We start from the raw sequence: 16,263 nt of genomic DNA on the forward strand, positions 1-16,263 counted from the left end.
GACGACCAAGGCCAAGCAGGGCCGGGGGGCTCAGTGGTAGAGAATTCATCTCTGGTGCATGGTGTCCATGGTTCGATCCCAGATTGTGTTAAGTGGGCTTTGTGGTGGAGAAACGCCGTGTAGTGGGTTTTCTCGGGGTTCTCCTGTTTCCTCTCACTTTCTTCATTCCACCATTTCATTCATTTCTCATGGTCACCATATCCCTTAGCCTCGGTGCAGAATCGAGGGACCTTAAACTGAATATTTTATTTTATTTCACCAAGCCCAAGAAGATCGATACAAGAACAAGATAAAGATTGGATATGCAAGACGAAGTGGATAGTAATCTTGCTTTTGGCCTTGTTTTGGTGATCGCCAAGTAGCGATGAGCATATTTTCTTGCTTTCCGTATAGTATGAAAGACCATAATCAAAATCACACTTGGTCTTCATTTGTATATACATATGAGGCGAGCATTCTTGTCTCTTATATAGCATAAAAGACCACCAAGACTACGAAATGCAGGACCAAGACTTGACTGTGCAAGACAAATAATAAGACGCAGTATTGATGACCAAGACCCAGGGTGCGAATTGTTTGAATTTTATTTGTTGGGCTGAAAGTGATGAAATAAAATTAGTACTTTATAATTAATTATCATACTGTATTTTTAAATTTTAAATTACAAAATTCATATTATGTATCTTACTTGCAACTATATATACTGTAAAATACGTTTTAATTACCGAGAAAGAAAAGTCGAAGTGACGCTGGTCCCGGAATCATAAGAATCTATTTTGGAATGAAAGTTGAAGGGTTGAAAAAATCACAGGTGTTCTCCCGTTTCCTCAACCCTTATCATTATAGTTAAACGATTTTCTTTTGTCTCCATCAAGAGACTCTTGCTACTGCCTTCCGAAAAGACTCCCTGCCGTCCGAGCAGGTGAGAACACTGACCTTGAAGAAAAATTTCGTCACATAGAACTAAAGCAAGAAAAAAAATTCTCCCATGTCGGACATTGGTATCAGTTATAAAAAGAAATAACCAAACCTCAAAAGTGCCAAATATTCATTAAGATGCATATACAAATCCCCCGCTTGATGTAGCTAGTGGTTAACGTGTAAGACTTCGGTACACGTGGTCCGGGTTTAATTCCCAAAGGGAGTGCATTTTGGCGTTCACCCAGTGTCGTGACCATAGTGCTCTCAAACGGGTCAGGTCGGGTCAACTCGGGTCGGGTTGTCGGGTCAGGGTCAGTCGGGTCAGCTCGGGTCGGGTCAATCGGGTCGGGTTATTCGGGTTCCCGACCAGTTGAGAGCACTACTTTTAAAGTTCAATTTTTAATGTTTTCGGCAGCCCATAACTCCGAAAGGAAGTATTTATGCACCCAGGTTGGTCTATACTTTTTGTCTTATTTTGGTGTCAGGAATCACCTCCCAAACGTTGTCGATGTTGTTTTGAAACACCCTGTATATATATATATATATATATATATATATATATATATATATATATATATATATATATATATATGATAGATAGATAGATAGATAGATAGATAGATAGATAGGTAGGGTGACCCATGATTATGTATGTGATGATTGACTGACTGTAGTATTCGTAATTTTGGACATAAAGTTTCATTATGACAACACTGTGTAGCTTGAGAGTAGGGATAATGTTCACTGAACTTAGAACCGTTAGTACGCCAGACAGTATGAAGATAGTACAGGTAGATTACTATCAAAGTGGTTTTTCTTCAGATGATATTATTGAAACTTCGATCTTGATTGTTATTGATTACCTCTTTTTTCAATACAAGTTTCTGATGTCTCAGAATCAGGTGTGTATGTGCGTGTGTAATTACAGTATTATCTACAATTTTAGAAAACGAATTTGCTTCAATTTGTACTCAAAATATTTTTCTTTCTTTGCAACAGTTGTTACTATTCATGACTACAGCCCCAGAGTGAAGAGAGATGTTTGTACATCTAGCGATACAGCCTGCTCTCTATTTACCTGCTGCCCATCTGGCACCATTTGTTGTACTGATGGATGCTGTCCATCTGACACTAGTTGTTGTACCTATGGATGCTGTGATAAATTTTATTTTTGCTGCTTTAAAGGTTGTTGTAGGTAAGTAAACAATGAAGGCGATTTAAAATACAATCGTTTTTAAAAAGCAATATTACTTTAATGCTCCGTCTGTTTGAGATACAGGTAGTTATCAAAATAAATGGAAATACATTAGTTAAATGATATTTACTAAACTAATACGGTATTGGATCATCTTGAGTATAAAAACAGAGTGCGAACAGAACACGTGGATGTTCACCTCTCAATTTACTTACATAATTACTTACTAATCTCAGTATGTGTAATTAAAAATATAAAACATAGTTAAGCACATCGCCAAGATTCTCGCACTTCTATTATTCAAACGTGTTTGACATTTTCACTAGTCACCTCTTCACTGCAAAACTTTGATTGGCTTATTCAACATTATCTGCTATTCCTCCGTTATAATCTCTTTCCAGCCTTAGTAAAATGTGGATGTAAACAAACCCACCTGACTACCAGTGAGTCGATGACCAATGATTGGTTGTTGGTCTCACTACACTAGTATCCTGCCGCAATATAATCCCTACTAAAATAATTTCTAATAAAGATATCTGAAATTATTCTATCTTTTGTGATGATAAACGTAATATATATAATATTCAACAACAGATGAAGCTTTATTTCAACCTAACCTTTACTTGGACATATAACATGTACTGCGCATGCGTATGCATTCGCGCGACTACCCCGCTCATTTGAAATTGTAGAATGCAGAGTTTCATGGCGACGATGAATGACAATAATCCATCTTCGTTTCGTGTTATACAACATAAAAGAGGACAACAGGAACAGAGGCAATCTCGTTTATATAATGGTTTAAGAAAATACATATTTTCAACACAGCAGTAGTCAGTGTCAGTGCGTTAATTACTTACCAACCAACCGTAGCCTTACACTTTGGAAATTGTGCGACGATAGTAAGCTAGCAGACGTTCTTGCTGTTCTCGTCTCTCGCCGCTGAAACACGTGTGAGCCGCGAAGTAATACATTTCGCTTTGTTTACGTCTACTTTGTTCTAAGGCTGGAAAGAGATTAGTAGTAATGGGGGCTGTTGACCGTTATTTTTGGGCCTCTGGATTACGGCGCCTGTCTTCTACCATAACACTCTGCATTAGGTGGTTTTAGGCACCGTCCTTAGCTCGCACAGGTCATGTGGTATGACGTCATGAGGTCATGTGGTCTTACGCTTCACCCTTCTGGCTACATGGTTTTAGGTTACGTATTGCGGGTAGCGCTCAAACTCTTTTATGACTGGGATTTTTGAATTAGGGTTATAGGGTTTAATTGTTCCCTTTTATGGGTATAGAATTTGGATTCTTAAACTCTATTTTTATTACTTTATATCGTTATGTGATTGAGTACAATGGTTCAGGACATTAGTATACACATTTTCTTAAATTTGGGAGGAATCTCTTTTCCTTTGATGGGTATAAATTATCAATTTCGGAGGTGTTTGACCTTCTCTTTTGATGACGTCTTATTACCTTATGTGATTAAGTACGGTGGTCTGGGAGTGCACCTTTTTAAGTTGAAGAGATAACTCGTTCTGCTTTATAGGTGTAAAATTACCAAAAAAATCAAATTTTCTAAGCTATGTTATCCTCTTTCATGAGGCCTTATTACGTTATACAGTAAAACCTGTCTTCAACGGACCCTTTATTAAACGGAAAACTGTCTTAAACGGAAATATTTCACGGTCCCATGAATTTTGGAGAACAAAACGTGTAAAAAGTCCCTTCATTAAGCGGAAACTGTGTTATGCGGACAACGGAAAGAAAAATAAACATTTAACGGAAAATTCTGAGTTCCGGACTACAGCGTTTAGAAGATGTTTAGACATTTTGTGAGACATATACATTACACTGTCTGCAATAAAATGTTCGTTCTTTCGTTAAATATGTCTGGAAAGTGTTGGCCTTCTACAACCACTACTCATATTCACCCCCACAAATTGTCCTTAATCCCCGCAACTTAATCAAGAATCATACGGAATGTTGAAAAGAAGAAAACGAGATAGAGGAAGAAGAAGAATACGATACCGAGTTCGGAGAAGAGTGTAGAATAAATACATATCAAGATGCTCTCAGAAGTTTAAAGGAACTGCAAAAATTTGCATTATGGAAAAATGATTCTGATTCACTTAGTATAATTTCTCAGGTTAAAGTGTATGCGGAAAGTCAAGCAGCCAAGCAGCAATGTACACAGAAAATCCTGCTTGGCTATTAGAAAAATAAAGAAAACGTGTGCATAGCAAATTTTGTATTCATTTTAATTTTTTGTGTATTTATTCGTAGAAGAAAGAAGTACTGTAATCGGACAATGTATGTACAGCAATATAAATGGGCATACTGAGAAAATATAAGCATCTATTTAAAAAAAAAAAGAAAGAAAGAAAGGAAAGGTCTACCTCCACTAAGCGGAAACCTGACTTTAACGGAAATTTTTGCAAGTCCCGCTCGATTCCGCTAAACACAGGTTTCACTGTATATTTATATGGAGTTCATTTTCTTTTATGGACCTGGATCCCTTTGGAGACGTACTTAGGATTATTCCCTTAAGTCAGCTTTTATTCTTATGATTATTGTGATGAAGCTGATACAATGATTGGTACCATTTCGTGGAATATTGTGTGTTAACTTGGTTAGAATCGAGTAGAGTGAGTGGTTTAAAACTTACAGTATTTTAAAAAATAAATACAGACGAGAGAATTTTAGATTGATTGTATGATTTTGAGCTTAACTTCCCTTTCAACAATGAGGCTTGATTAACGTGGAATCCGAACCACATGAGTTCCCGCCGGAGAGAGAATTTTAGAATATAAAAGTGTCTGTAAAAGAGTTACAATGTTTTGACCCATAGAAGAATGGTGTTTTATGGAAATACGGAATGTGTTGAATATTACGGTCTTTACCGTATTAAGTTTGATTAATTAATTTCGGAGTTCTACACATTTAAAGTTTGATCTCAAACACCCATAAGAGTATATAGCACTTTTCAAATTGTGTAGTATTTTGCGTTTGACGGTTGAGAAAAGGAGTTTGATACTTGCAGTCTTTTATGCAGTGAATTTTGTTTATTCTATAGTAATTTGATCAAGTTTGGATAATTAATTAAAGAGTTATAGGACTCTCAATTGTAAATATGGTTAAATGATTTGTTTACATTGCGGAAGGCGATCTTCATCTTGCAATGTTACCAGATATATTATCACAGACTAGAATATACCGACCGCAAACTCAGCAAAAAACTGGAAACTTGGTGACAGTAGCGCCCCTAACACGCGACGACGGAACTAACCAGTCGATCTGACGTCACCTTTGTGGAAATTTCGAAAGTAGCTATTACTCTTTCCCTCCTTTAGTTGCATTTGGAGAACGGCTTTTTCTGTTGACGTACTTCGCGGAACTTAGATATTTTCAAAGTGAACTCATTAAAAGAAAGAAAAATCTGTTGATATAAAAAAAAGTTGGAAAGGAACGTCCAGTCCAGAGACAGTACAAGAAAAAGTGAACATTAGCTTATCTGATCTTTCTGCACTACATCTAACACGGAGATGCGAAGCAGACGAAAACAATCCGCCGGTTACTATGACAACCCATGACGTCACGTTCCAAGACCGATGCTAGCGCCATCCACACACGACGACACTGATCCCGCCCACCGAGAGCGTTGATTGGTTCTTTCGCTGATCAGACGATCCAAACTGACTTCAATACCCGCAAATATAAAGTTGCCAAACCTTGGTAAGTTGTTCGTCTGTATGTATTCTAGTCTATGTATATTGTGTAGGATTATTACACTCTACCTTGTCTTAAAAAAAAAAAAAAAAAAAGCGGATTTTTTGACTGTTAGAACATAATGTTTATTTATCTATTAAAATTCGTTAGAAGTAAAATTTTTCCAGGAAAGTTTAAATTATAACAAGCGGTAGCAAGGATTTTAATATGTTGGCGTATTTTATAAAATTTTTGGTATTTTATTGTCATTATGGACAGGGCCGTCGCATGGGTTGTAAGCGCTCGGCGCGAGAACTCCCAGGCGCCCTTCCCCCAGTGTATTACGAAAAACAACCAGAGTTTATTCTGTGCTCCTAAATCTAAATATTAAATATAAGATAATAATGTAAGACAAAATAAGTTATTATTATGCCATTTTTTAAAAAAAGTGAATGGCTTTTGCCGTTAAACATAAAAGTTAACGAAAACATCGTTTTGAATTATTGATATAGATTGCTATTCTTGTTTATTTTGGACAGTAATAGCTTAGAATGTATAAATAAAAATACAAATATTTAAAGATTAAAAAAAATACATCTCTTCTCACAGAGAGCTGGAGAGAGTTCCAGTTGAATAACCCAAGACGATGTTTCTCATTACCAAGCTCAATACTTTATCGGTATCTCTCAAAGATCTCATCTAGATCCCCTGTTGTTCCTTCTTGTTATTAATGATATTTCTCTGTGTATTAAAACTTCTGAAGTTTTTCTTTTTGGGTTAAGTTCCAAAGTTGGGCGTCCGTTGCCAGTAAAATTTTAAAAATTTACAGGGAAGGTATGAATAATTTGATCGTTTGTGTGCTTGATAATATATAAGGATCTCGAAAAGTATCTTGTTATATATAAACGGTTACAAACATGGGACTATTCGGCGAGCGGAGGGAACTACTTGGCGCAAGGTAACAGAATAGTTACATTGTGGGAAACTAACGAGCATTTATATTATCAATATGGCGGCAAATATACCGAAACGATGCACAGGATTTGAACTGACTGTGTTATATTTCGTGAAGCAATACCTTCACAACGAGCAAAATCTTCTAAAACTATGTGAAGAGCATGAATTAATAAAACTTTGTTCGGACGTCCAAGGGCACCCCTGTTTACCTCTGTTGTATATGCAAACCAAACGTAACCTCACCTAACCTAACCTCTCCCCTACCTCACGATGTAACGAAAGGAACCCAAAAGTCAGTTAAGAACGTAGGAATTGAAAAATTATGAATTTTAATAGCTTTTATGAAGATTTTGCTCGAAAAGTATCGGACGCCCAACTTCGGAATAAATGCCTTCTTTTTTACCAATGATCTCAAATTATACTACAAAGTAAGTTCAATTGATGACTGTGTGAAACTTCAACAGCATCTACAGAGAGTTCAAATATGGTGTGATAAGAATAAATTAGTCCTGAATGTGTCCAAATGTAAATCTCTGTCTTTCACAAGGAAAGAAAATCCAATTAACTTTGCCTATAAAATAAGTGACACTTTCTTCCAAATACTATCAAAGATCTGACTTTTTTTGAAAATAGCAAATTAACCTTTGCTCAACACGTTGACGCAATAACGAGTAGTGCATATAGAAAACTAGTTTTAATTTATTGGATAGGGTAGGATTTCTACAAAGAATCAATATTTATAAGGTTATATTTTTCGTGCATAAGGTCAAAATTAGAATACTGTGTACTGTTTGGACACCAAATGTCACTACATACTTCGATGCAATAGAAAATATACAGTTTAAATTTTTAAAAATGCTTGCATATAAGAAAACCGGTTTCTACCCAAATCTCTCCTATGAAGACTTAGTACCGAATTTTAGTTTGAAACATTAGAGAAAAGGAGATGGGTTTTTAATTTTTTTGTTCTTAAATTATTAAACGGTAAAATTGACTGTCCAGAATTAAATTCAGAAGTATTATTACATATCCGAACAGGCCAGACTAGAACAGCAAACACTGGGACATTCCATCGTAGAAAAGCTAAAACAAACATATTACATAAGTCTCCTCTGTGGAGAATGTGTGCTTTATACAGCGAAATGGTTAAATTTCATGTACTAAATGTATTTAGTAATTCCGAAAACAACTTCAAAACAATTGTCAGGCAATAACTTCAGCATAATTAAACGACGTATATTTGTGTATGTATAATAGTGTATGTTAGATAATTATGTACACGACACTATAACTGGGCATTAAGCCTGTTGTGTTGTTCTTACGAAATAAATTTCACTTCGCCGTAGCCTGATCATTATTAAAATATCTCAAACAACATTAGTTTTTGAGAAAAAAAATCATTTACTAACATAATCTGAATTCCTTGAATTTTGTTGATTTGTCGTTCCGGCACCCTCTTTGGTCGCGGCGCCCGGGGCAATTGCTCCGGTCGCCCCACCCACGCGACGGCCCCGATTATGGAATCTCGAAATACTAGAAGTAGGGTGAATAGGTCACATAGCCAAAGTAGTTTGGAACAAAAAAAAAAAAAAAACCAGTATAAAGACCATGAAGGATTATCTATTTATTGTTTTCCGTTTGATAATTTATATTGTTTGGTTCATCCTCAGTTACTTTTTTATGTAAAGAAAAGAACTTTACAAGCACTTGGATGACTAGCATAAATTAAAATATGTATTGGAATGTAAACTGTGTAATAACAGGTTCGGTAAAACACATGCGGCTAAACGCCATGTACCTAAGTGCTTGGGTCCTCGAAAAGAAGGTGGATATAAACGTCAGTGGTGTTCTGAGACTTGAGAAATATGGAGGACTAGCAAAAAAAAAAAAAAAAAAAGGACAGGTATTTAAGATGGGAAAAGAAAAGTCAAAAAATAGATTAAATTTGACAGATGATGAAATTAAATTATTTATTAAGGTACCTATTGAAAATATAGGGAAACAAAATATTAATGAAATAATACATAGTTATTTTCCTAATAGATTATTGAAAGAGTTGCGTAATAAGAAATGCAGATTAGTTTCTAAAGGTAAACTACCCCAGGAAGTCTTTAGTAAAGATTCGGGTGACATACAGCTTGAGGATGAATCATTACTAAGTTAGTGCGCAAGTGGACGAAATGTGTTCGGTGTTTGATATTGAATGTGAAAGAAAGGAGAGTGATGGGGATTATGAATTTATGAAAGGGGATTATAATTTAGTTAGAATCAAATTTTAGAAGAATTAAATTATATAAACCAGCAGCAAAGGAATTTATATGATAAATCAGTATCAGATTTGTTTAAGGAATTATTACTTCAAATAGTGGTTAGAACAGAGAAGATAATGATAGCAAAGGTTAGAGTAGAAAAAGAAGAAGAAAAATAAATCTTGGAACAAGAAATAGAGGGTTGTATGGTAAAATTGGAAAGTCAAATGCAAATAGATAAGGAAATTATGAGAGATTTGAAACAAGAAATAATATTAAAAGATGTAAATTTAAATAAAGAAAAGGAATGGGTTCAAGAAGTGAGTTCTACAAATGAAAAATTACAAAGAGAAATAGATGAGAAGGAGCGTGAGATTGCAATACTTAAATTGAAAATACAGAAACTGACTGTTCAAATATGTAATTTGGAGATTGAATTGGAAAAGGTAAATGAAAGATTAAAAAGTGATGTAAAAAAGGTGGAAAGTACCCATGTTAGGGGGGGAAAGCTGTTGGTTCAAATGCAGAAAATAGAAAAAATAATGAAAGAGTATGAGAATAAAAAGATACTATCTATTTAGCTAGTAAAAGTGTACAAGTTGAAGATATAGTTATTGGTACTGAAGATTGTTACAATAAAAAATGAAGATGAAAGGATAGATGAATTAAATATGATAGGTACACAACAAATGAAGAGGGTTCTTGAGGATGTTTTGTCCCCTAGTATGTAGGAAATTAATGTCAATAGTGTAGGGGGAATTGAAGATAACGTAAAATATGCAATACAAGAATATTGTGACTCGTTATTGATAAATGATTCCAATAATGACGTATTTAAATAATATTATAGATAACCTCGTAAAAGAGTTGAATATTAGTAAGAAGGATATTAATGAATGATATAATAAATTTCTAGGTGCATTAGGAGTTCGAGAAGAAGAAAAGAAATCACATGAGTTAAAACAAATTAAGGGTGAATATTTATCTAAAAGAACAAGACATGCTAATGTGCAAGAAATGTATCAAAATAGTCCAGATAATTTAGCTAAAACAATTTTTGAAAATAAATTGAATGATAAGCAGGTAGAAGGAACACTGGACGCTGAGCATGCACATGTATTTTAACAGGTTATGGGGTGTTACTGGAGAGTGTAAATAAGTTTTATTTTAATATTAATTTTAGTATTTTGTTGACACTTAATTTTTTACATAACCTTTTTATATTTAATAAGTATTCATATTTTTTTGGCTTAAAACAAACAAAAACCCTGACCAACAAAAATTATTTTTAATAAGGTTGCAACATTGAAATGTATATATACATACCCGATAATCGATAAAAATTCAATTTACTAAGATCCGCGTATAGAGAAATGTTTGATATTATTTAATAAGTCGACACAAGAAGTGGAAATACAACAAATAGAACAGGCATGTAATTTTTTAAACTATGTAATCATATATATATAAATGTATATACAGAGAAAGAGAAAAAATTAAGATTATTTGAAATTAGTGGGCCTAAATTATTAATACATACACACCATAGAATTAATTAATAGAAAAAAAACAGAAATTAGTAATTAATGGGTATAGTTTATACGATTGATGAACAATAATTAAGTTTTGGGGAATTTGAAATTGTAGTGTACCTTTTTGTCAGTCCCTCCCATGGTGGGTTGAGTATCGTGAAAAAAGGTCCTATGTTGTTTTAAAATACCGAAAATACCTTTATGAATTGTATTCCTCGATGTTTCAGTTAGTACATACGATTGAAATAAGTGATATAAACATTGTATACTTTTATGAGTTTCAGAACCGGGGGGGAAGGTTCAAAAAAAATCTTGAAGTAAGAATGAAGAAAGAGGCAAGATAGAGAAAGCGGCGCCAACAAAAGAAGGAAGATTGAGGTACTATTTACTACACAGATGAGTGATCGAATTTAAATATATAACAACTCACAACCAAAAATATTTACATATGCCGAAAAAGGATGACTTACTTAAATACGTAATTTCGGGGGCGTTCTGCTGCCAAGGATGCAAGTTTGTGTTCATCAGATTCCAATCTCACAAGAGTTTGCTTGTAAGATTGAAATCTGAGCCCCGTATTCGGCGCAGACCAGCAGGATAAAAGGAGAGGGGAAAGGGACCAGGTAACTGTGTCCCCAATTTTGAAATCTCTAAGTAAAAAAATATTCGACCCGTCAGAAGAACTAAGAAGGTTCAACGACAGTAAAGAAACTAGAGTAAAAGTAATAGCTAAGATATTTTTAACTAGTAATTTGCTAAAGTAAAAAAAAAATTAAACTGAATTTTGGATCGGTGATTTCAGTGATCAAACATCACCGATGACTACCCTGCGCAGACATGCCAAAGTCTGGGACGTCGTTAATTTCCATTATTTAATTAAACTAAGAAAAGAAACGAAAATACTAAAGAGGGTCAGGGGTCGACGTTCTTGTACGCAATGGACCTAGATATTAATTTAGTAGCGGTTGATTTAGTTGCATAGCTTTATTCGATTTATTAGCTATATGAACACTGTACAGTAAATAGTGTAAGCAACGTAGGAAAAAAATCTTGGAGAGTCAATGGATGTTAAAGGTACAACTGACCAAACCTGTACTTTTCGGTGATTTCGGGATTTAGCAGTTATTTTTTTTACTTATCATTTTTGTAAACCTTTAAAGGTAATTCCTACATGATGCTACCCTATCTGATGAAATTTTTAAGAACCGGAGCTGTTAATATGAGATATTTAAATGTGAAGTAACATATAATTTTTAACTACACATTACTATCCAATAGCAAACTCGGTTGGATGAATGTATCGCTGTAGAAGTTAAAACGCGAGAGATTTTTAGTAAACATATCTATATATTCAATATATAATATACGCTGGGCCTATCCATTTAACTAAGGTGTTTTATTATTTTATTTATTTTATATTATAATCGTATTATTACTATATTATTACATTTATTTATTATTTGCTCATTTTCACGCGAAGAAATATTTTATAGACACCCTATTACATACATTTACACGCAGGCCATACCCATATTACATTATGCACTAATAAATCTATAATTATCACAATCCGTTACGCTTAGACTGCTACACGATAACATTCATCGAACCAAATTATATTTACTTCGCAGTTTTGAAAAGAGGGGAAAAGGCCTGAGAGGGGAAAAGGCCCTAAAACAAACAATAACTAATATCCCCCCGCTAGAACTGATTCAATTTGGAAAGTGAATAGGAGCCCTTTTAGTTAGCTTAAGCGGCCATTATGATGATTAATGTTACAGTTATGAAACCCACTATGTACATGCACCTACTAAATAATAAAAAAATCACATCTACCAACTACATGAACAAAATGTACAAAACAGGTGGTATTTTCCCTAATCCCTAACTGAATTTGGGTTTTTAAAGAAAAGGAAAGTAAAATTACGCTTTCATTTTGTCTATTCTAACTTGGCAGCAACATGGCGTCCTGTAAACCGGAATCTGATATTTTTCCTTGGTTTTACAGTTTTTTCAATAAATTATAGGTTTTCTGGCTCCTAAATGATCATATGGCGTTTACTACGGCATTTAATCTGATTTTTACCTGATTTTCACTCGAAATTTAAGTCCTTACCAGCAAATATGTGGCAGTTGATGTCACAGGCTATGCTCGTTGAAATGTCCGTGATGAAAATGATAACACTGCGCCGAAAACGACAGGGATAGGAGGATTCCTCCAATCAGGGCGAAATCTTTCAGCCGCGGAAATTACAAAGCTAATAGAAATTGGTGAAATACAGATATAACCGGATCTGAAAGTGACTATGGACTAGTGAGAGGGGGTGAGGGAAGGTTTAGTTACCTGGCCAAATTCTACAATGGTCTGAAATTAAGAAAATTTATATCCAATGGCAGAACTATGTTTCGGTATGACGTCAGAATGGTAAACCTTGTAACTATTCAAATTGTATATGCGAAAATGGGATTTATAATTAATTAAAATATAAATGAATATGTTGCTTAGTGAAAGTATGATTCCTAATGAGACCTTTCGATTCATTACATTAATTTGAAGTAAAGAGAATAAATACTTCATGTAATTAAACCGAAATCGAAATTTAAAAAAAAAATCACTAGGTGCAGGGTGAGTAAAAAATGTTACCATTACTTTCAACTGTAATGGTACATTACAATTATTTTAAACTACAATTACGACGTGACGTGCGAAGCGTTCAGTGCGCCATCTAAGCACTATTTGTGAATAGTGTAAGTTGGTAGCCTTGCAACTGAGAGCGTTGACGTCACTGCCAAGAGAGTTCTCGCCGACTGTAGTTACTGTAGTTGTCAAATTTAGGTGTTTCTTTGCATCACCCTGTATTTTATTTTAAAAAAGAAGTGAAATGTGAATGAGAAAAAGATATTGATAAAAGTGATGAAAAAGAAATGAACATTATAAATCTGTAAGGGATATATATATATATATATATATATATATATATATATATATATATATATATAAACATACACATGGGAAAAGTAGAATGTGTTACGAAAGGTAGTTTTAGTTTGGCAATCACGTACCACACGCACATGGCAAGGATAGTGTTAGTTTAGCATGGTTCTATAAGGAAATTTCACACAAAAAAAAAGGTAAGAAAAAGGAAATGAAAAATTCTATCAATTCGACTATATTCACTCTTACATGTTAGTTTATTTTCGTCTTTAACTTGATTTTTCTAAAAGCATTAAAATGAATCACAAGGAGAGTATATATCGTATCCAATCTACAGAGCTCATAAGGTAGGCCTACTGATTAAACTTAGGTTGAAGATAGATTTTGATATACTTAGTACGCGTATTAAATATTTTGCTGTTATGGGATTTGGACTTACTGTTATTCCTTCAACTCACATTTTAAGATGAATATTGGTAACTTCTGTTACGTAAATGTTTTGCATATTTCCAGAGTCTAATTTTCGCAACACAAAATCACTAATTGCTATTTAGAACTAGAATTAGGGAGAAATACATGGAACAAACGAGTTAAACTTAGTGATGAGTAGAGATGTAAGAGTTCGAGAGAAAAGGTTTTTCTCTTGAAAAAACTAAAAGAGACAGTTTTTTTACCTGGGAGACTTTGTTTCTTTTTTTAAAAAAAATCAATTTTAGTCAAGATAACACTACACTTCACTTCTGTTTTTCCATTGTAATGCGAAAGAAACATTTAATAACTGGATTCTGAAGACAAAATCTAGATAAAAATTCAAGAATTGAAAAAATGTTCATTCGATAAAAAAAAGAAGAAATGTATGAGCTTTCTAGTTCCAACGAATTTTTTATACAGTTATTAGGTTAACGTTCAACGACAAAAATGTTTTAGTTAAAAGTTATTAATAACTGTTCTGGAAGTGTACGAAAATCTCAAAATTGTTCAAAAATCTCAAAGATTGTTCAAAAATATTGACACGATATAACAATAAACAAAGAACGAATTCTGTAACTAATGATGTTAAACTAGTGTCATATGTAAAATAGCCGTTTATGGGTTTAATTTTGTAAATTGAGTCTCTGAATCTCACGATAAAATGTTTTCCGAACGGAGAGCAAGATGTAAACAAAATTGTGTATCAAAGGAAAATCGTTTAGTATTATTTATTTACTTATTGATTTATTTATTGATGGTACACTTTTCTTACTTGTCAAATTGAATTTCGGCAATCAGTAAAAGACATAATTACATCAAGATGTATAACTTCCAGGTATTCGGCAAAATGTTTAGATAACCACAGTGACACTTGGGATATGTGAGTTGCATAACTTGTACTTGAGAGTAGCAACTACAATGCCAGTTTTAAGACCAACCAAGGCATACAGTCCCGGACTCACAATTACTGTATGTTGTTAAATCACTTTCTCAACTGTAGAATCCACTACAGGGAAACTAAAGTGGCACTTGAACAAGAAATTCATGAAGTCAAAGAAAAAAATGTTCATATTTTTCTCAAAAGAGCTTGGTTTCTGTTAAAAGAAGTAAAGAACCGTCCTTAAAAAGCCTGCTTGTTTATATCCCTAGTGATGACTGATAACTTGGTGTAAACCATATTTGTTTGTTATCTTTCATTTTTTTGTTAAATGTGATGTATTTATTATAAAATTATTGCATATTGTTCTATTTTTCAGCTACACTGTAATAATCATCCCAATTGTCATCTTCGCAATAGCATTCATCATTCTGTTCACCCTCTATAGAAAGTGGAAAGCGAGACGAGCCGCCTCTACTCCTGGAGTGGTACATTCAACACCTGGTGAGGATTGCATAACTGACTCTCGCTAATTAAGTTCAACATTTGTGATGAGGAAGAACAACTAGATGATCAAGCAATGCCGACCTCACTACCACGGAAAAAGAAAGTCGTGAAAATAGTTTGAATTACATTCATTTAACAATACAAGCACCAAATATCAGTAAACATATCTTTGAGCAACAATTTTCAATAAAACTTGAACATTTTGTGTTAATATACATACATGGCTAATTTCGGCAAATTGTAGAAGTATTTTGAATGTTTGTTCTTAAGAAATACCAGTGTGTCTTTATCATGATTATGATTGATACGACAGCATTTTTATATAAATAATTCTGAGATAAGTGAAATCTTTGGGAGCAATAGTGTGGCAAAAAAAATTTGAAAACTATACTGTATAATTAAGTTTCAAAAACAATAAATAAACTTTACAGCGATGTTCTCAGTTACTTGTGCTGCAGTTTAATTCCGATTACACTGTCATAAAACGCTGACTTTGTTTTCCAATTTTCTCAGTAATGCTTCCGCTATTACCATGAGAGACAGTTCACTCATTCTACTCTGCCCTTGTGTATTATTCTACAATTTAAAGTCATAGCAGAATCACTATATTCAATTCGATTTACTCCCACTGGGAATCACACACAGATCATGATGCACTACTGTTTCCCTGAGATCGAGTTCTTGTAAAATGATACCCCACATGTCCCCTTTCCATTTAAAAATCCAAAGTTGAATCCAAGACGGCGGCTTCCAAGATGGCCGCCATGGTAACCATGTTGTGCAATAGGGTCCATTACTCAACCGAATAACATATACCATGCACCAAGTGTGAATGCCAAGCCGTTCGTGTGCTACAGGGGTGTTAACTTACTTATGCCTCATCCTGCATTTGAACTCATTTTCCCCTTAGATACGCAT

General features: G+C 34.0%; 1 long non-coding RNA gene across 1 annotated transcript in view; it reads left to right on the top strand.

Moving 5' to 3' along the window:
- LOC145662031 (uncharacterized) overlaps positions 1-15,783 on the top strand; it is a 38,680-nt gene extending 22,897 nt beyond the window's left edge. The window contains exons 3-4 of the long non-coding RNA XR_014126954.1: positions 1,921-2,116; positions 15,218-15,783. This is a non-coding gene — a long non-coding RNA (uncharacterized LOC145662031). The remainder of the gene's footprint in view (positions 1-1,920; positions 2,117-15,217) is intronic.
- The last annotated feature ends 480 nt before the right edge of the window (positions 15,784-16,263 follow it).

Source organism: Thermobia domestica, chromosome 10 (genome assembly GCF_964235325.1).
Source record: "Thermobia domestica chromosome 10, izTheDome1.hap1.1, whole genome shotgun sequence".
Classification (NCBI taxonomy): Eukaryota; Metazoa; Arthropoda; class Insecta; order Zygentoma; family Lepismatidae; genus Thermobia; species Thermobia domestica.